At 48.0% G+C, this 13,025-nt stretch overlaps 1 long non-coding RNA gene across 2 annotated transcripts; it reads left to right on the forward strand.

The window, feature by feature from the left end:
* Positions 1-1,385: 1,385 nt before the first annotated feature.
* Positions 1,386-10,733, forward strand: LOC112444864 (uncharacterized). 2 transcript variants are annotated; one of them, XR_009493443.1, is made up of 4 exons: positions 1,386-1,501; positions 3,475-6,385; positions 7,715-7,786; positions 8,279-8,364. It is a non-coding gene; the product is annotated as an uncharacterized lncRNA (long non-coding RNA). The 2 variants fall into 2 exon arrangements; XR_003033240.2 differs by having other exon boundaries at positions 1,389-1,501; positions 6,281-6,385; positions 8,279-10,733.
* Positions 10,734-13,025: the final 2,292 nt, after the last annotated feature.

A 13,025-nucleotide genomic window follows, 5' to 3' on the forward strand; every position in this document is an offset into this window, starting at 1 on the left:
GAGGGAGCAGCAGGGCCTTGGAGTCCCAAGACCTACATGTAAGATACGACTGAGCAACTGGGTATGCACATACAGTAAATAAAAACTTAAATGGGAATGAAAACAGCAACTTAAGGAGCCATCTCTGGGTAGAAGGAGGATGAAAGAGAGGGGTATACACAGGTACTTTCTATTTGTTAGGTCTTATTTCTCAAGCTGAGTGATGGGTACATGGATATTTATATAATTCATTCTCTCGTATTTATTAATACATCAAGTACTTAAAACAACAACAACAAAAAAAGAAATATGGGAAATGTTTTCCAGGTAGAGGTACCAGCTTGAGCAAATGTCCAAGGACACAAAGTAGCAAGAATATTGCCCCCCTCTCCCAAACTTCACAGCTCAGTTCAGTTCAGTTGCTCAGTCATGTGCAGAGTATTGGAGCTACAGCTTTATCATCAGTCCTTCCGATGAATATTCAGGATCAATTTCCTTTAGGATTGACTGGTTTGATCTCCTTGCTGTCCAAGGGACTCTCAAGAGTCTTCTCCAACACCACAGTTCAAAAGCAACAATTCTTCAGTGCTCAGCTTTCTTTAAAGTCCAGCTCCCATATCCATACATGACTACTGGAAAAACCATAGCTTTGACTAGACGGATCTTTGTTGGCAAAGTAATGTCTCTGCTTTTTAATATGCTATAGGTTGGTCATAGCTTTTCTTCCAAGGAGCAAGTGTCTTTTAATTTTATGGCTGCAGTCACCATCTGTGGTGATTTTGGAGCCCCAAAAAAATAAAGTCTGTCACTGTTTTCATTGTTTCCCCATCTATTTGCCAGGAAGTGATGGGACTGTATGCCATGATCTTAGTTTTCTGAATGTTGAGTTTTAAGCCAGCTTTTCCCACTCTCCTTTTTCACCTTCATCAAGAAGCTCTTTAGTTCCTCTTCACTTTCTGCCATATGCAGGCGTCATCTGCATATCTGAGGTTATTGATATTTTTCCAGGCAATCTTGATTTCAGCTTGTGCTTCATCCAGCCTGGCGTTTCGCATGATGTACTCTGCATGTAAGTTAAATAAGCAGGGTGACAATATACAGCCTTGACATACTCCTTTCCCAATTTGGAACTCCACAGTAGCTTTTCCAAATCTTTACTCCCCCACTTTCCACCTCACCCTTTCGCCCAGCCCCACGCTCTGCGGCTGACCTTTCTGACCAGATAAGTCCCCTCCCCATCGGATAGGCTCTCACCCCATTGGCAAGTGTACACCTCTCAAGTGACCATTCAGTACACGAAGGCATGCGTCGCTTCGAACCCTGCAGACTCCAGGAAGACTGGGCGGGGTTCCAGCCCCAGAGCCGGACGCGAAACAGCCGGGGGGGGGGGGGGGGGGGGGGGGGGCGGGGCCCGGCCACTGCAGCTCCGGACAGAAGCGGGCGCTGCGGGGCAGGCCAGGACCGCGGCTCCGCCCGCGCCAACCTCTGGGTCCCTGGGCGGAAGCAAACGCGTTTCCAAGAGGTAATTGTCCGTCTCGTTTAGATGAAAAGGATTGAACGACGGGGAGAGAGTGGGAGGAAAACCGTTCTAAGACCCAATTCGCTAGATAGGCGTCATTAATGTTTCCGAGCTCTTTATTAAAGAAAGAGGTTTGACTCAACAGCTGGAAATCGCGGAGCCTATTTCTTTCTTGTCTGACAGCTGTCCTTTAGAACCGATTCTGCGCACTCATGCTTTACTCTTCCAGGGATGAAATCTCGGCAGGTCTCCTAGCTTTTAGAGAGTCTCTCGTTTATAATCAGGTAATCTACGTGCCGTGGGCAAGCGTTAAAGCAAACCTGCCCGGGTCCAGCTCCCTCTGGCTGGGACACCTGCTGGCTGGGGAGGGCACCGGGCAGTCTCCCTCCCCTGCGAAACTTCTGTTCCTCCTGCTCCTTCCCGGGCTGTCTCTGGCTCTCCAGAGTTGGGGGCAGAGGGAGCGGAAAAGTCACAGGCAAGAAGGTCTACCCACGACACTGCCCTCTGGTCTTTCGTTTGTTCGGTCCCTAAGTAGTGCCTGATTCTTTGCGACCCCATAGACTGCAGCACGCCAGGCTTCCCTGTCCTTCCCCATCCCCTGGAATTGGTGCAAACTCATGTTCATGGCGGAGAAGGCAATGGCACCACACTCCAGTACTCTTGTCTGGAAAATCCCATGGACGGAGGAGCCCTGGTGGGCTGCCGTCCATGGGGTCTCTAAGAGTGGGACACAACTGAGAGACTTCACTTTCTCTTTTCACTTTCATGCATTGGAGAAGGAAATGGCAACCCACTCCAGTGTTCTTGCCTGGAGAATCCCAGGAATGGGGGAGCCTGGTGGGCTGCCGTCTATGGGGTCACACACAGTATGACACGACTGAAGTGACTTAGCAGCAGCAGCAGCATGTTCATGGAGTCGGTGATGCCATCCAACCATCTCATTCTCTGTCGTCCTCTTCTCCTCCTGCCCTCAATCTTTCCCAGCATCAGGGTCTTTTCCAATGAGCTGGCTCTTCGCATCAGGTGGCCAAAGCATTGGAGCTTCAGCTTCAGCATCAGTCCTTCCAATGAAATCAGGTGTGATTTCCTCTAGGATTGACTGGTTTGATCTCCTTGCAGTCCAAGGGGCTCTCCAGAGTCTTCTCCAGTACCTCTGGTCTTGAAAGATTCCAGATGCTGACACTTTCCCTCAGGAGCACTTTTGGTAGGCTCCTTGGAGACCCACAACACCATTTGGTTGCAGCACCCCTAAAAAGAAGTGTGCTTCCTCTTTCATGGTGCTTACAGCCCCTCAGATTCTGCATCCCTCCTCACAAGTCCAGCCTCATTCTGTGGGAGTCCCCTAAGTGGAAGCTGTCTTCAACAGGGTCCTCTCCAAGAAGGCCTCATTCTTTTTTTTTAATGATTTATTATTTTTCCTGATTCTTTGTGGAATCTTAAGTTCCCCAACCAGGGATCAAGCCTGCACGCTCTGCATTGGAAGCATGGAGTCTTAACCACTGGACCACCAGGGAAGTCCCAAGAAGGCCTCATTCTGCTCCTTAACGTGGAGTCTACATGTGCCCTAAGAGAATCACGCAGCTGGAAGTGCAGCCCCTTGGCTAGGAACTACCCCCCAACTCACCAGATTCTAGATCCCACAGCCTCCCCCGTCCAAGGCTCCCCAAATAGTTCTCCCAAAGTCTGTTTCTCCTGGTTTGAGGGGGAGGGGGGATGGTCCTTCCCCTTCCTGGTGAGCTGTGGGTTGGGGGACAGGCAGAGTGAATGCCCTGACATCTTTCTGAAGAGAGTCTTCGGTAGGGTTCCTGGGGGACATTCTCTCTTTGACAGGCAGGTAACTGAGGACATGGCTCTTAGCCCTGCTGCCTCCCCGCCTCCTGAGTTCTGAACTCATTTTAAGTTCAGCAGCTCTGGCCTTGGAGGCCTCAGCTGAAATTCTGAGGTGAATGGAAAAGTCTTTGCTTATGTCTTATTAGTTTCCAACCTTGGCCTGAGAGCACCATCTCTAACCTCAACCCAGGAAAGACCTCGCCAGAGGATACACCCAGAACACAAACCTGTCCCTCTCCTGGTAAATTCTTCATGCTCCAGCCATTTCCAACAGGCAAGTTGCATGTCAGCTCCTGAGCTCCCAAACCTCACGTCTGCTCTCACTTTGCCTTTCCTTCCACCAGAGGAGTTCTACTCCACTTCTCCACTTGCTTCACTCCTTGAGGTCTTTGAAGACCAGAGTCAAAATGTCTCCTTCTCTGGAAAGCCTTCCCTGGTGCCCCCTCCTCCGTACTTCCACAGGCCTTGCCACAATTCATGTTCTGTTATGATTACCTCGATCTGTACCCATCTCCCCAACTTGATTCCGAGCCCTTTGAGGGCAAGGATGGAACTGTTTTGCTGAGTGTGTTTACATTGTTTGCATGAAAAACAGTTTCAAAAAGAAAGCAAAATCACCTATAACCCCAGCACTTTTAAAAATTTTAGTTGATTTACAATGTTGTGTTAATTTCTGCTGTACAGCAAAGTGATCCAGTCATACATATATGTACATTCTTTTTTATATTCTTTTCCATTATGGTTTGCCATAGGATACTGAATATAGTTCTGTGCGCTATACAATAGAACCTTGTTGTTTATCCTTTCCATATAATAGCTCCGTCTGCTAACCCCAACCTCCCACTCTGTCTCTCTCTCAACCCCTCCTCCTTGGCAAACAGGAGTCTGTTCTCTGTGTCCATGAGTCTGTTTCTATTTCCTAAATAGGTTTATTTGTGTCACATTTTAGATCCCACATATAAGTGATATAATATATGGTATTTGTCAATTTCTGACTTACTTCACTTCATATGATAATCTCTAGCTGCATCCATGTTGCTGCAAATGGCATTCTTTTTTTTTTCCTTTTTATGGCTTAGTATTATTACACTGTGTATATATACCACTTCTTCTTTATCCATCCTTCTGCTGATGGACATTTAGGTTGCTTCCACGTCCTGGCTATTGTGAATAGTGCTGCTATGAACATAGAGTTACATGTATATTTTTGGATTAGAATTTTATCTAATTGCTGGCTCATATGATGGCTCTATTTTTGTTTTTCTGAGGAACCGCCATACTTCTCCATAGTGGCTGTACCAACTTACACTCCCATCAACAGTGCAGTAGGGTTCCCTTTTCTTTACATCCTCCCCAGCATTTGTTATTTGTAGAGTTTTTAATGGTAGCCATTTTGATTGATGACCAGCACTTACTTTTGATATTACAGAAAGGACAAAGAATCTTCCTTCTCCTGTGTGTCCCACCAGCCTTACCTCCAATGACAAACACTTTTAAGAGGGTGATATGATTCTTTACTGCCTTTTCCTGGCACACATGTGCACACACACACAGAATTTTATTTCTTACGATCAGCTTCATCCACAATATCCATTTTCACTTAACAGTCTGTCTTGGATATCTTTCCGTATTATTGCATATGATTCTACCACATTCATTTTTTAAATTATATGTGTGTGTGTGTGTGTATAAATAGAAAATTTTCCATTTTAACCATTTTTAAGTGTATGATTTAGTGGCATTAATTACATCCACCATATTATGCAACCATCACCACTATTTCCAAAACAGAAGCTCTGTACCCATTAAACAATGACTCCTCATGCTCCCTGGCCCCTCTCTCCATAACCTCTGGTTAGGGTGACCTCAAATCTACTTTCTGGCTCTACAAATGCCCCATTTTAAAAAAAAAGGCTGAATATTATTCCACAGTAGGAGATGTTATCATCTATTTAACCATTCTGTATTAATAGACATTTTTGTTGCCCCCAAGTTTTTGATAACAAGCAAAGCTGCTACAAATCACGCAGAAAGTTGAGGAATGGGTTGCTGGTTGCTGAGACATAGGGCGTGTGCATTCAAAAATCTAACAGACACTTTTCAGCCTGTGCATCACTTTTCACAGGAAGGTTTCTGACCCCCATTTCCAGGTAGTCTGGTTTAATAAGAGTGCACTGGGGCCCGGCAACCTGAATTTTTATAGACATCCTACCTGATCAACGTGATATGAGAACACACAATGAGAAACAGAGCCATGCGGCCATGTTGCCGGGCCCCCAGCATCTGCCCTCTTCCCTGCAGCAACGTCATAAACTGTGACACCCCAACCCACAGCCTGCTGCCAACAAGCCAAGGCTGCCCTGATGAGTCATCAGGCACAGTGAGCAGACCCTTAGGGTGACAAAGCCTCTAAGGAAATCTTGATGGATTGTGTGTCTCCCAGCCTGGAAGCCCTGAGTCACCCTGGTTACCAAGCAGCTCCCAATTATGTTAGCTTTACCCTTTGTGGGAGGCAAACTCACCCCTCATTCAAATTGGGGCCCATCAAGGAAAAGTTTATCTCCCTGGGGAAATGATGACTCACGCAACAGAAGTGCTGGGTGAAGGACAGAGAGGAGAGGAGAAGAGAAAAGAGACAGAAACAAGGCTGAATTCATTCCGGGGGTGGGAGGAATTAAAAGGTGAAGGAAGAAGGAGTAGAGAGGGAAAGAAAGCAAAATGACTAGAATTTGAGGGAAGTCATAGAAAGGAACGAAAGAGAAAGGGGAGGGGGAGCAGGAAGGAGGAGAGGAGGAGAGAAAGGAAAGACGACATGGAGCAGAACGTGGGATGAGCGCCTCAGCTGGCATCTTGGATCCGTCCAGAAAAAACTGCTCGTCAGATCTCAGGAAGACTCAGGTGGTGTCTGGCTTGGTTCTCAGGCCCTATCAATAAGCCAACTTGCATTTTCAGCCTCACCAGCATTCCCCGGCAGTTTTCTGGGGGTGAGCAGTGGAGGTCAGTCTCTGAGCAGCGGACAAAAACATATTGAGGAGCAGTCATACCCTGTGTGCCCAGGTAAGGGGTACGGCCTTCCTAGTCATTTGGCAACGAGGAATAGATCTTCAAAAAAGGTGCATACTCCTTGCACAATGTCTTAGCTATAGACGATGCTCCTTGCAGTGCTAGTTATGGTAAAAGAGAAAAAAGAATGAAGGCAGAAATGAAATGTGGTTTAATAGATTTATGATACATTCTTATGACACACTGTGATATAGCCATTACAGTGGTATAGTTGAGCCCTTAATAAAATGGGGCAAATCTTCACAACACTAGATGAAAAAAAATAAGTACGTGTTTAAATTAATCTTTAAAATGGTGTGATTCAAACTTCCCTGGGGGTCTAGTGGTTATGACTCTGTGCTTACACTGCAGGGGGTGCAGATTTGATCCCTGGTCAGGGAAGTTCTGCATGCTACAGGATGTGACAAAATAATAATAATAATGGTATGATTCCAATTTTGTTCGTGGATATGGGTGTAATGGGGATGGCGTTGCCTCTGCCCTGACCCAAAGTCTTCTGCAAGCTCAGTTCAATACTGTGCTAAGAGGAAGTTGTCTTGTTTTTCTTTTTTGTCAATCTCATGTCCAGCCTCTACCCCTTTCTCACTAGCTTCTTGCTCTCCCTGTAGGGGACATTCCCATCAAAGTCTTGCCAGGGCGGTAATTCCTAGTCCCTGCTCACACTGCAGAAGCCCATATGATTGGCTTCCTCTTCTGCCTGCCCCTGGTGTAGCCGGAGGCCCACCTGTGACCACGACAGTGGAAGTCACTCAGTCTTGCAGTGTGATCCTGACCAGGCTCCTGCCACTGGGCCCCCTGAGCCCATCCCCTGGGAATACTGACGTGTGCATGCTTAGTCGCTTCAGTCGTGTCCAACTCTGTGCGACCCCATGGACTGTAGCCTGCCAGGCCCCTCTGTCCATGGGGATTCTCCAGGCAAGAATACTGGAGTGAGTTACCATACCCTCCTCCAGGGGATCTTCATGACTCAGGGATCAAACCTGCCTCTCTTACGTGTCCTGCATTGGCAGGTGGGTTTTTTACCACTAGTGCCGCCTGGGAAGCCCAGGGAACACTGATGGTCTAAGAAATTTCCTTTTGGTTTAAGGAGTTGGCCTTGGTTGGCCACCAGAAGCCTGGTCTGACACTTTCCCTGGGTTCAGCTGCTGGAAGTTCGGCCACCACTGCCCGTTCAGTGGGCGGCCCCCCTCCCTTCCTTGGGTTAGGGTGTCCTGGGGCTGCATGAGAAACTGCCTGTCTGGGGTAATCAGGTGGGGCCTGCACCCTGGGGCTGGGCAGCCGGTGAAAGAGGAGCTGGATAGGATGCAGTTAATTCTTCTCCAGGAACCCAAGGAGGATGAGCTGGCAGAGGTCCTGAACACAGGCTGCAGGATGTGCTCTTCTCAGTGACAGTAGGTAAATAGTAACTGGCTCCCAAAAAAACTGGCCCTGCAAGCCAATAAATAGCTGACAGCATAACCTGAAAAACAAGGTCTGGGGAAGAGATAGGAGGGCTTCCAGCTCTCAGATAGGACCAGAGAAAGGCCAGGAACCCAAGGGATGGCTCAGAGAGGGAGGCACCACCTGCCAGGAGTGAGAATCCACCGACTCTGGAGGTCCCAGGACTTGCAGCACTGTCCGTGTCAGCTATGCTGATCTATACTATCTTTGCTGGGCAGAATTCCGTCAGAAGCCCTTAGATGAAAAGGGTCTCTGGGTATCCCTTGGGGAGGATTGAGGGAAAACAGCTGGAAAGATGATCCCCATTTCACAGCTGGTCTGGTAGGGCGAGCCAGGGGCAAGAATGGGTAGTAATGTTTGTTGTTATTTTTTAGCAATGGGTTTTTTTTTTTTTTTTTTTTTTTAATCTTTTGGGTTTAATCTTTTAATCTTTTAATCTTTTTGCAGTCCGGGGGTTAAGAATCTGCCTGCCAGTGCAAGGGACACAGGTTCGAGCCTTGGTCCTAGAAGATCCCACATGCCAGGCAGCAACTAAGCCCAAGTGCCATGACTACTGAGCCCATGTGCCCTCGAGCCCATGCTCTGCAGCAAGAGAAGCCACCAGAGTGAGAGGCAGGTACACCGCAACTAAAGAGCACTGCAACTAGAGAAAGCCTGCATGCAGGAATAAAGACCCAGAGCGGTTAGAAAATAAATAAACACATAAAATTTTTTAAAAATTGATTGAAGTATAACTCAGATACCGAGGAATGCACCCAAGTAATTTTCGCAAAATATAAACACGCCTGTGTAACCATTACCTAGGCCACGACAAAAAACATAACTCAGGATCTCAGAAGTTTCCCATTTGGTGACAATGATGATTTTAAAGAGGAAAGTAGACAGGGTCTGAGAGCAAAGGAGGAAGGAAAGAAAAGATCCTCCCAGGTGCCAGTTGACTGACACGTGGTCCTGGAAACACAGCAGGAGGCCCCCCTCGTCTGTATTAGCACCAGCTGTTGAACTGGCCTGCATGCAGAGCTCCAGGATACATACCCGGTATTCAGGAGCTGCCCTTGGGAACTCGATGAGCCATGGGCAACCCTGCCAAGAAAAGCAAGGAACTGGGTGTTTGGAGAAGATCACAGACCAGGTAGGACAGGGCTGAGAGCCTGAGGGCAAACAGAAAAGAGAGTTGCTTCCAGGCTGGGAGGGCCTGGGAATGCCTGGTCCCAGGGGAGTGGCTGCCACAGTCACTATTTGTTCCCCCAAGTTACTGTTTGTCCAAGAATGATTCATGTAGGTTCCACTGATCAGTCCCTCCTTCTCTTCCTCACTGTGAGCTGCTGTGCCAAGGGCAGAGGGGCACGGGGGGACATGCACAGCTGTGACGCCAGGGAGACATGAGTTTGAACCCCAGTTCTAGGCTGTGTGACTCTGGAAAATTTCATTCCCTCTCTGACTTCAGTCAGAGAGATGGGACAATAACCTCATGCAATAGCCGTGAAGAGGAAATGAGATAAGCCACATAAAATGCGGCACTAAAAAAATGCTTGCTCACTTTTCTTTGTCCTTTTTCCATTTAACAAATATTTATCTGGGGCCTGGTGTAAAGCAGGCAGCTGTGCTAGGTGCTGGGAAGAGAGTGGTGAACAAAACCAGTATGGAGACTGGCTAGTATGGAGACTGGCTCCTGTTATGGAGCTTAGATTCTAATGAGGGAGAGACATTCAATAAACAAACATATACACATTGTGAAAGAGAAGTACAGTGTGTTATGAAAAAGAACATCAGGACTTCCCTGGTAATGCAGAGGGTGAGAATCCGCCTGCCAGTGCAGGGGACATGGGTTCAATCCCTGTTCTGGGAACTTTCCACATGCTGCAGAACAACCAAGCCCACGAACCACAATTACTCAGCCCGTGCTCCAGAGGCGGAGAGCTGCGATTACTGAGTCCCTGCGCCACAATGACTGAAGCCGTGAACCTAAAGCCTGTGCTATGCAACAAGAGAAAAGTGAAAGTGAAGTTGCTCAGTCGTGTCTGACTCTTTGCGACCCCGTGGACTGTAGCCTACCAGTCTTCTCTGTCCATGGGATTCTCCAGGCAAGAATACTGGAGTGGGTTACCATTTCCTTCTCCAGGGGATCTTCCCGGCCCAAGGATCAAACCCAGGTCTCTCGCATTGGAGCCAGATGCTTTAACCTCTGAGCTACCAGGCAATGAGAAGCCGGTGCAGAAGGGCTGCAGCTAGAGAGCAGTCCTTGCTGTCCACAACTAGAGAAAGCCTGCGTGTAGTAACGAGGACCCAGCACAGCCAAAAATAAATTAATAATAAATAAATAAAGCAGTGTATACATGTCAGAAAAAAAAAAAAAAAAAGAATATCAGTGGTGACTTCCTTCCAACAGAGTGGTGAAGGAAGGCCTCTTGGGAGAGGTAACACTTAAACTAAGACCTTAAAGAATGAGAATGAATCAGGCGTTTTGGAAAGCAGGACCCAAAGTGGGAAAAAGGCACAGATTTTGAAGCCAGATATGGATGGGTTTCAAATCTTGGGTCCACTACCTAGCAGCTGTGGGACTTAAGGTAAGTTCCTTTACTAGTTGGGGCCTCAGTTTTATCTTCCTTAAAATGGGCTAAAAACACTTTACAGAATTGTGACAATGAAACCCAACTGTGTATATCAAATGCCCTGCCTGGAGTCTCAGTAAAGATCAGTTCCCTTCCTGTACCAGCTCTTGATTAATTGCTGAGCAACTGGCATAGAAATGATGCATGCACGCATTTAACGCACGCGCGCACACACACACACACACGTGCAGTACATACACACCATCAAAAACACACACAGGCAGGACACAGGTACCTCCTCAAACTGGGGATTCAAGGAGAGGTCTATGAAGGGACTCTGCAGAGATATGGCAGGGACTGAGGAGAGAAGCAAGGAATAGTGCAGTCCCTCAGGGCAGCTAACTGCAGGGGCCTGAAAGGAAGACAGTGGTTACCAGAACCACAGAGAGGGTGTGGAGAGGGTGCCTGAGGGACACAGCTGACTCACACGGACCTGGTAGGGAGGGAGCTGGGGAATAAAGAGTCTGATCCCACTTCCCTTTTCCCTCTGATCTCCTCTAGGCCTCACAGTGGCCAAACTCAGACGCAGGCTGGAGGCCACAGTTATTGTATGGCATGCTCAGTCGCTCAGTGTGTCCCTTTGCGTCCCCACGGACAGTGACCCACCAGGCTCCTCTGTCCGTGGGGTTTCTCCAGGCGAGAATACTGGAGAGGGTTGCCATGCCCTCCTCCAGGGATCTTTCTGACTCAGGGATGGAATCCACATCTCTTTTGTCTTGCATTGGCCGATGGGTTCTTTACCACTAGTGTCATCTGAGAAGCCCTCTGTCCTCCACACATGATTTCTTTTTAATTTTTAAAAATTTATTTATTTTTATTGTATTCTATTTGTTTGGCCATGTTGCTCAGCTTTTGGGATCTTAGTTTCCTGACCAAGGATCAAACCCGTGCCCCCTGCAGTGGAAGGACAGAGTCCTAACCACTGGACCACCAGGGAATTCTATGACTTCTTTTTTTAAAAAAATAAATAAGAAACGCTCCTAGTGTTCGGAAAAGAAAGAAAGAAAGGAATGAGGGAAAGAAGGAAGACAGGTCCTTGTCCAACTCCTAGTACCTGACACCATGATTGACACATAGTAGGCCCTCAGGTATGTTTCCCCATTTCTAAAGGGGAATAGCACTACCTGCTATTTGTTTTGAAGATGAAATAAAACTCTCCAAAGAACCTGGCCCAAAGTCAGACCAGTCCGGTTCAGTCCTGGACCAGTCTATAAAGACCTGGATATTCCTCAAAGGGCATAGGGCAGAGGGAAGGGAAGAGGGTCCTTGTGGGTTGGCAGGGGTCTCCGCCACCGCGGAACTCACAAAGGGAGCCTTGTGCGGGAGTGGTGGCAGGATGCTTCAAATGACAGCTGGGCCCAGGGCTGCCAGGCCTGGGCTGGGCTGGGTTGGGCACTCTGCCACAGGCGGCCCTCTGAGGGCCTTTTCATCTGAGTCCCAGCTGCCACTTGGCCGGCTGGCCCGAAGCCCAGCAGCCTGGAGAGGAGAGAGGCTGGCAGCTTTGTCTCAGGAAGAAGAACAAAGAGGAGGGCAGAAGGAAGCAGTGCTTGCTCTTGGATTCAGGCCAAAGGGAAACAAGATCCAGTTCTAGGCAACACCAAGGTACTGTTTGAATTCCTTTGTTGCGTAGCATTAAGCAAGACAGTTTCACAGAGACCGTCTCAAACGATATCCCAACCCCCACCATGTTACAGGTGGAGAACTGAGGCCCAGAGACGGGCAGGGACCTGGCCAAAGTTACAAGTGAATGGCAGAGCCACAGCTGGAAACCTGGTCGTCTCTTGTCCCCTGGTGCTGAAGGATTCTGAAAGAGGCACTTCACCTCTGGGATCCCTGGGGTTCTCATACGTAAAAATAGAGGTGCTAATTCCTATTTTGAATGGTGAGGGTCAAATGTACTAATGGATATAAAAGGAAGAAGAGGGCTATTTGACTTGGGTCTTAAAGGCTGTGTAGGAGTTTTCCAGAGAGAAAGCGCTGGTGAGGAAAGGCATTCTGAGCACAAAGAACAGCATAAACAAAGTTGAAGAAAGTATAGGAATGTAGGTTATTTCAGGGCAGCTGGAGCTGGCGGAGAAACCGGAAATAGGGCCCAGGCTTCTTGATGCTGTCAGAAGTGCCCACTGCCCCTCCAAGTGTCCAGCCCTTCTTTCTGTGGTGATGACCTTTCAGAACTCAGCCTCCCCATGGAATCATCCTGGCCCATGCAGCTGATCAGCCCTCTGGGAGAAGTCAGACAATGTGAGGGGAAGGGGCTTCATGTGCTGGGCAGAGCTGACCTGGCCCGTGGGAGGCTCCCTAACCCAGATGCAGCAGGCAGGGAGGCCTGCTTTGAGGAGGTCACAGCTGTCTCCCCATGGTTCAGTCCTGTTTGCAAGTCACAGTATTCAAGGTGTACACTTGTACCCAGTGTCTCAGTCCATCCAGGCTGCTATGACAAAAATACTGTAAATTGAGTGGTTTATAAAGAACATTTATTTCACACCGTTCTGGAGGTTAGGAAGTAGAAGATCATGGTGCTGGTGGATCTAGTGTCTGATGAAAGCCCACTTTCTGGTTCATAGACGGCCATCTTCTTTCTG

Source organism: Bos taurus, chromosome 29 (genome assembly GCF_002263795.3).
Source record: "Bos taurus isolate L1 Dominette 01449 registration number 42190680 breed Hereford chromosome 29, ARS-UCD2.0, whole genome shotgun sequence".
Classification (NCBI taxonomy): Eukaryota; Metazoa; Chordata; class Mammalia; order Artiodactyla; family Bovidae; genus Bos; species Bos taurus.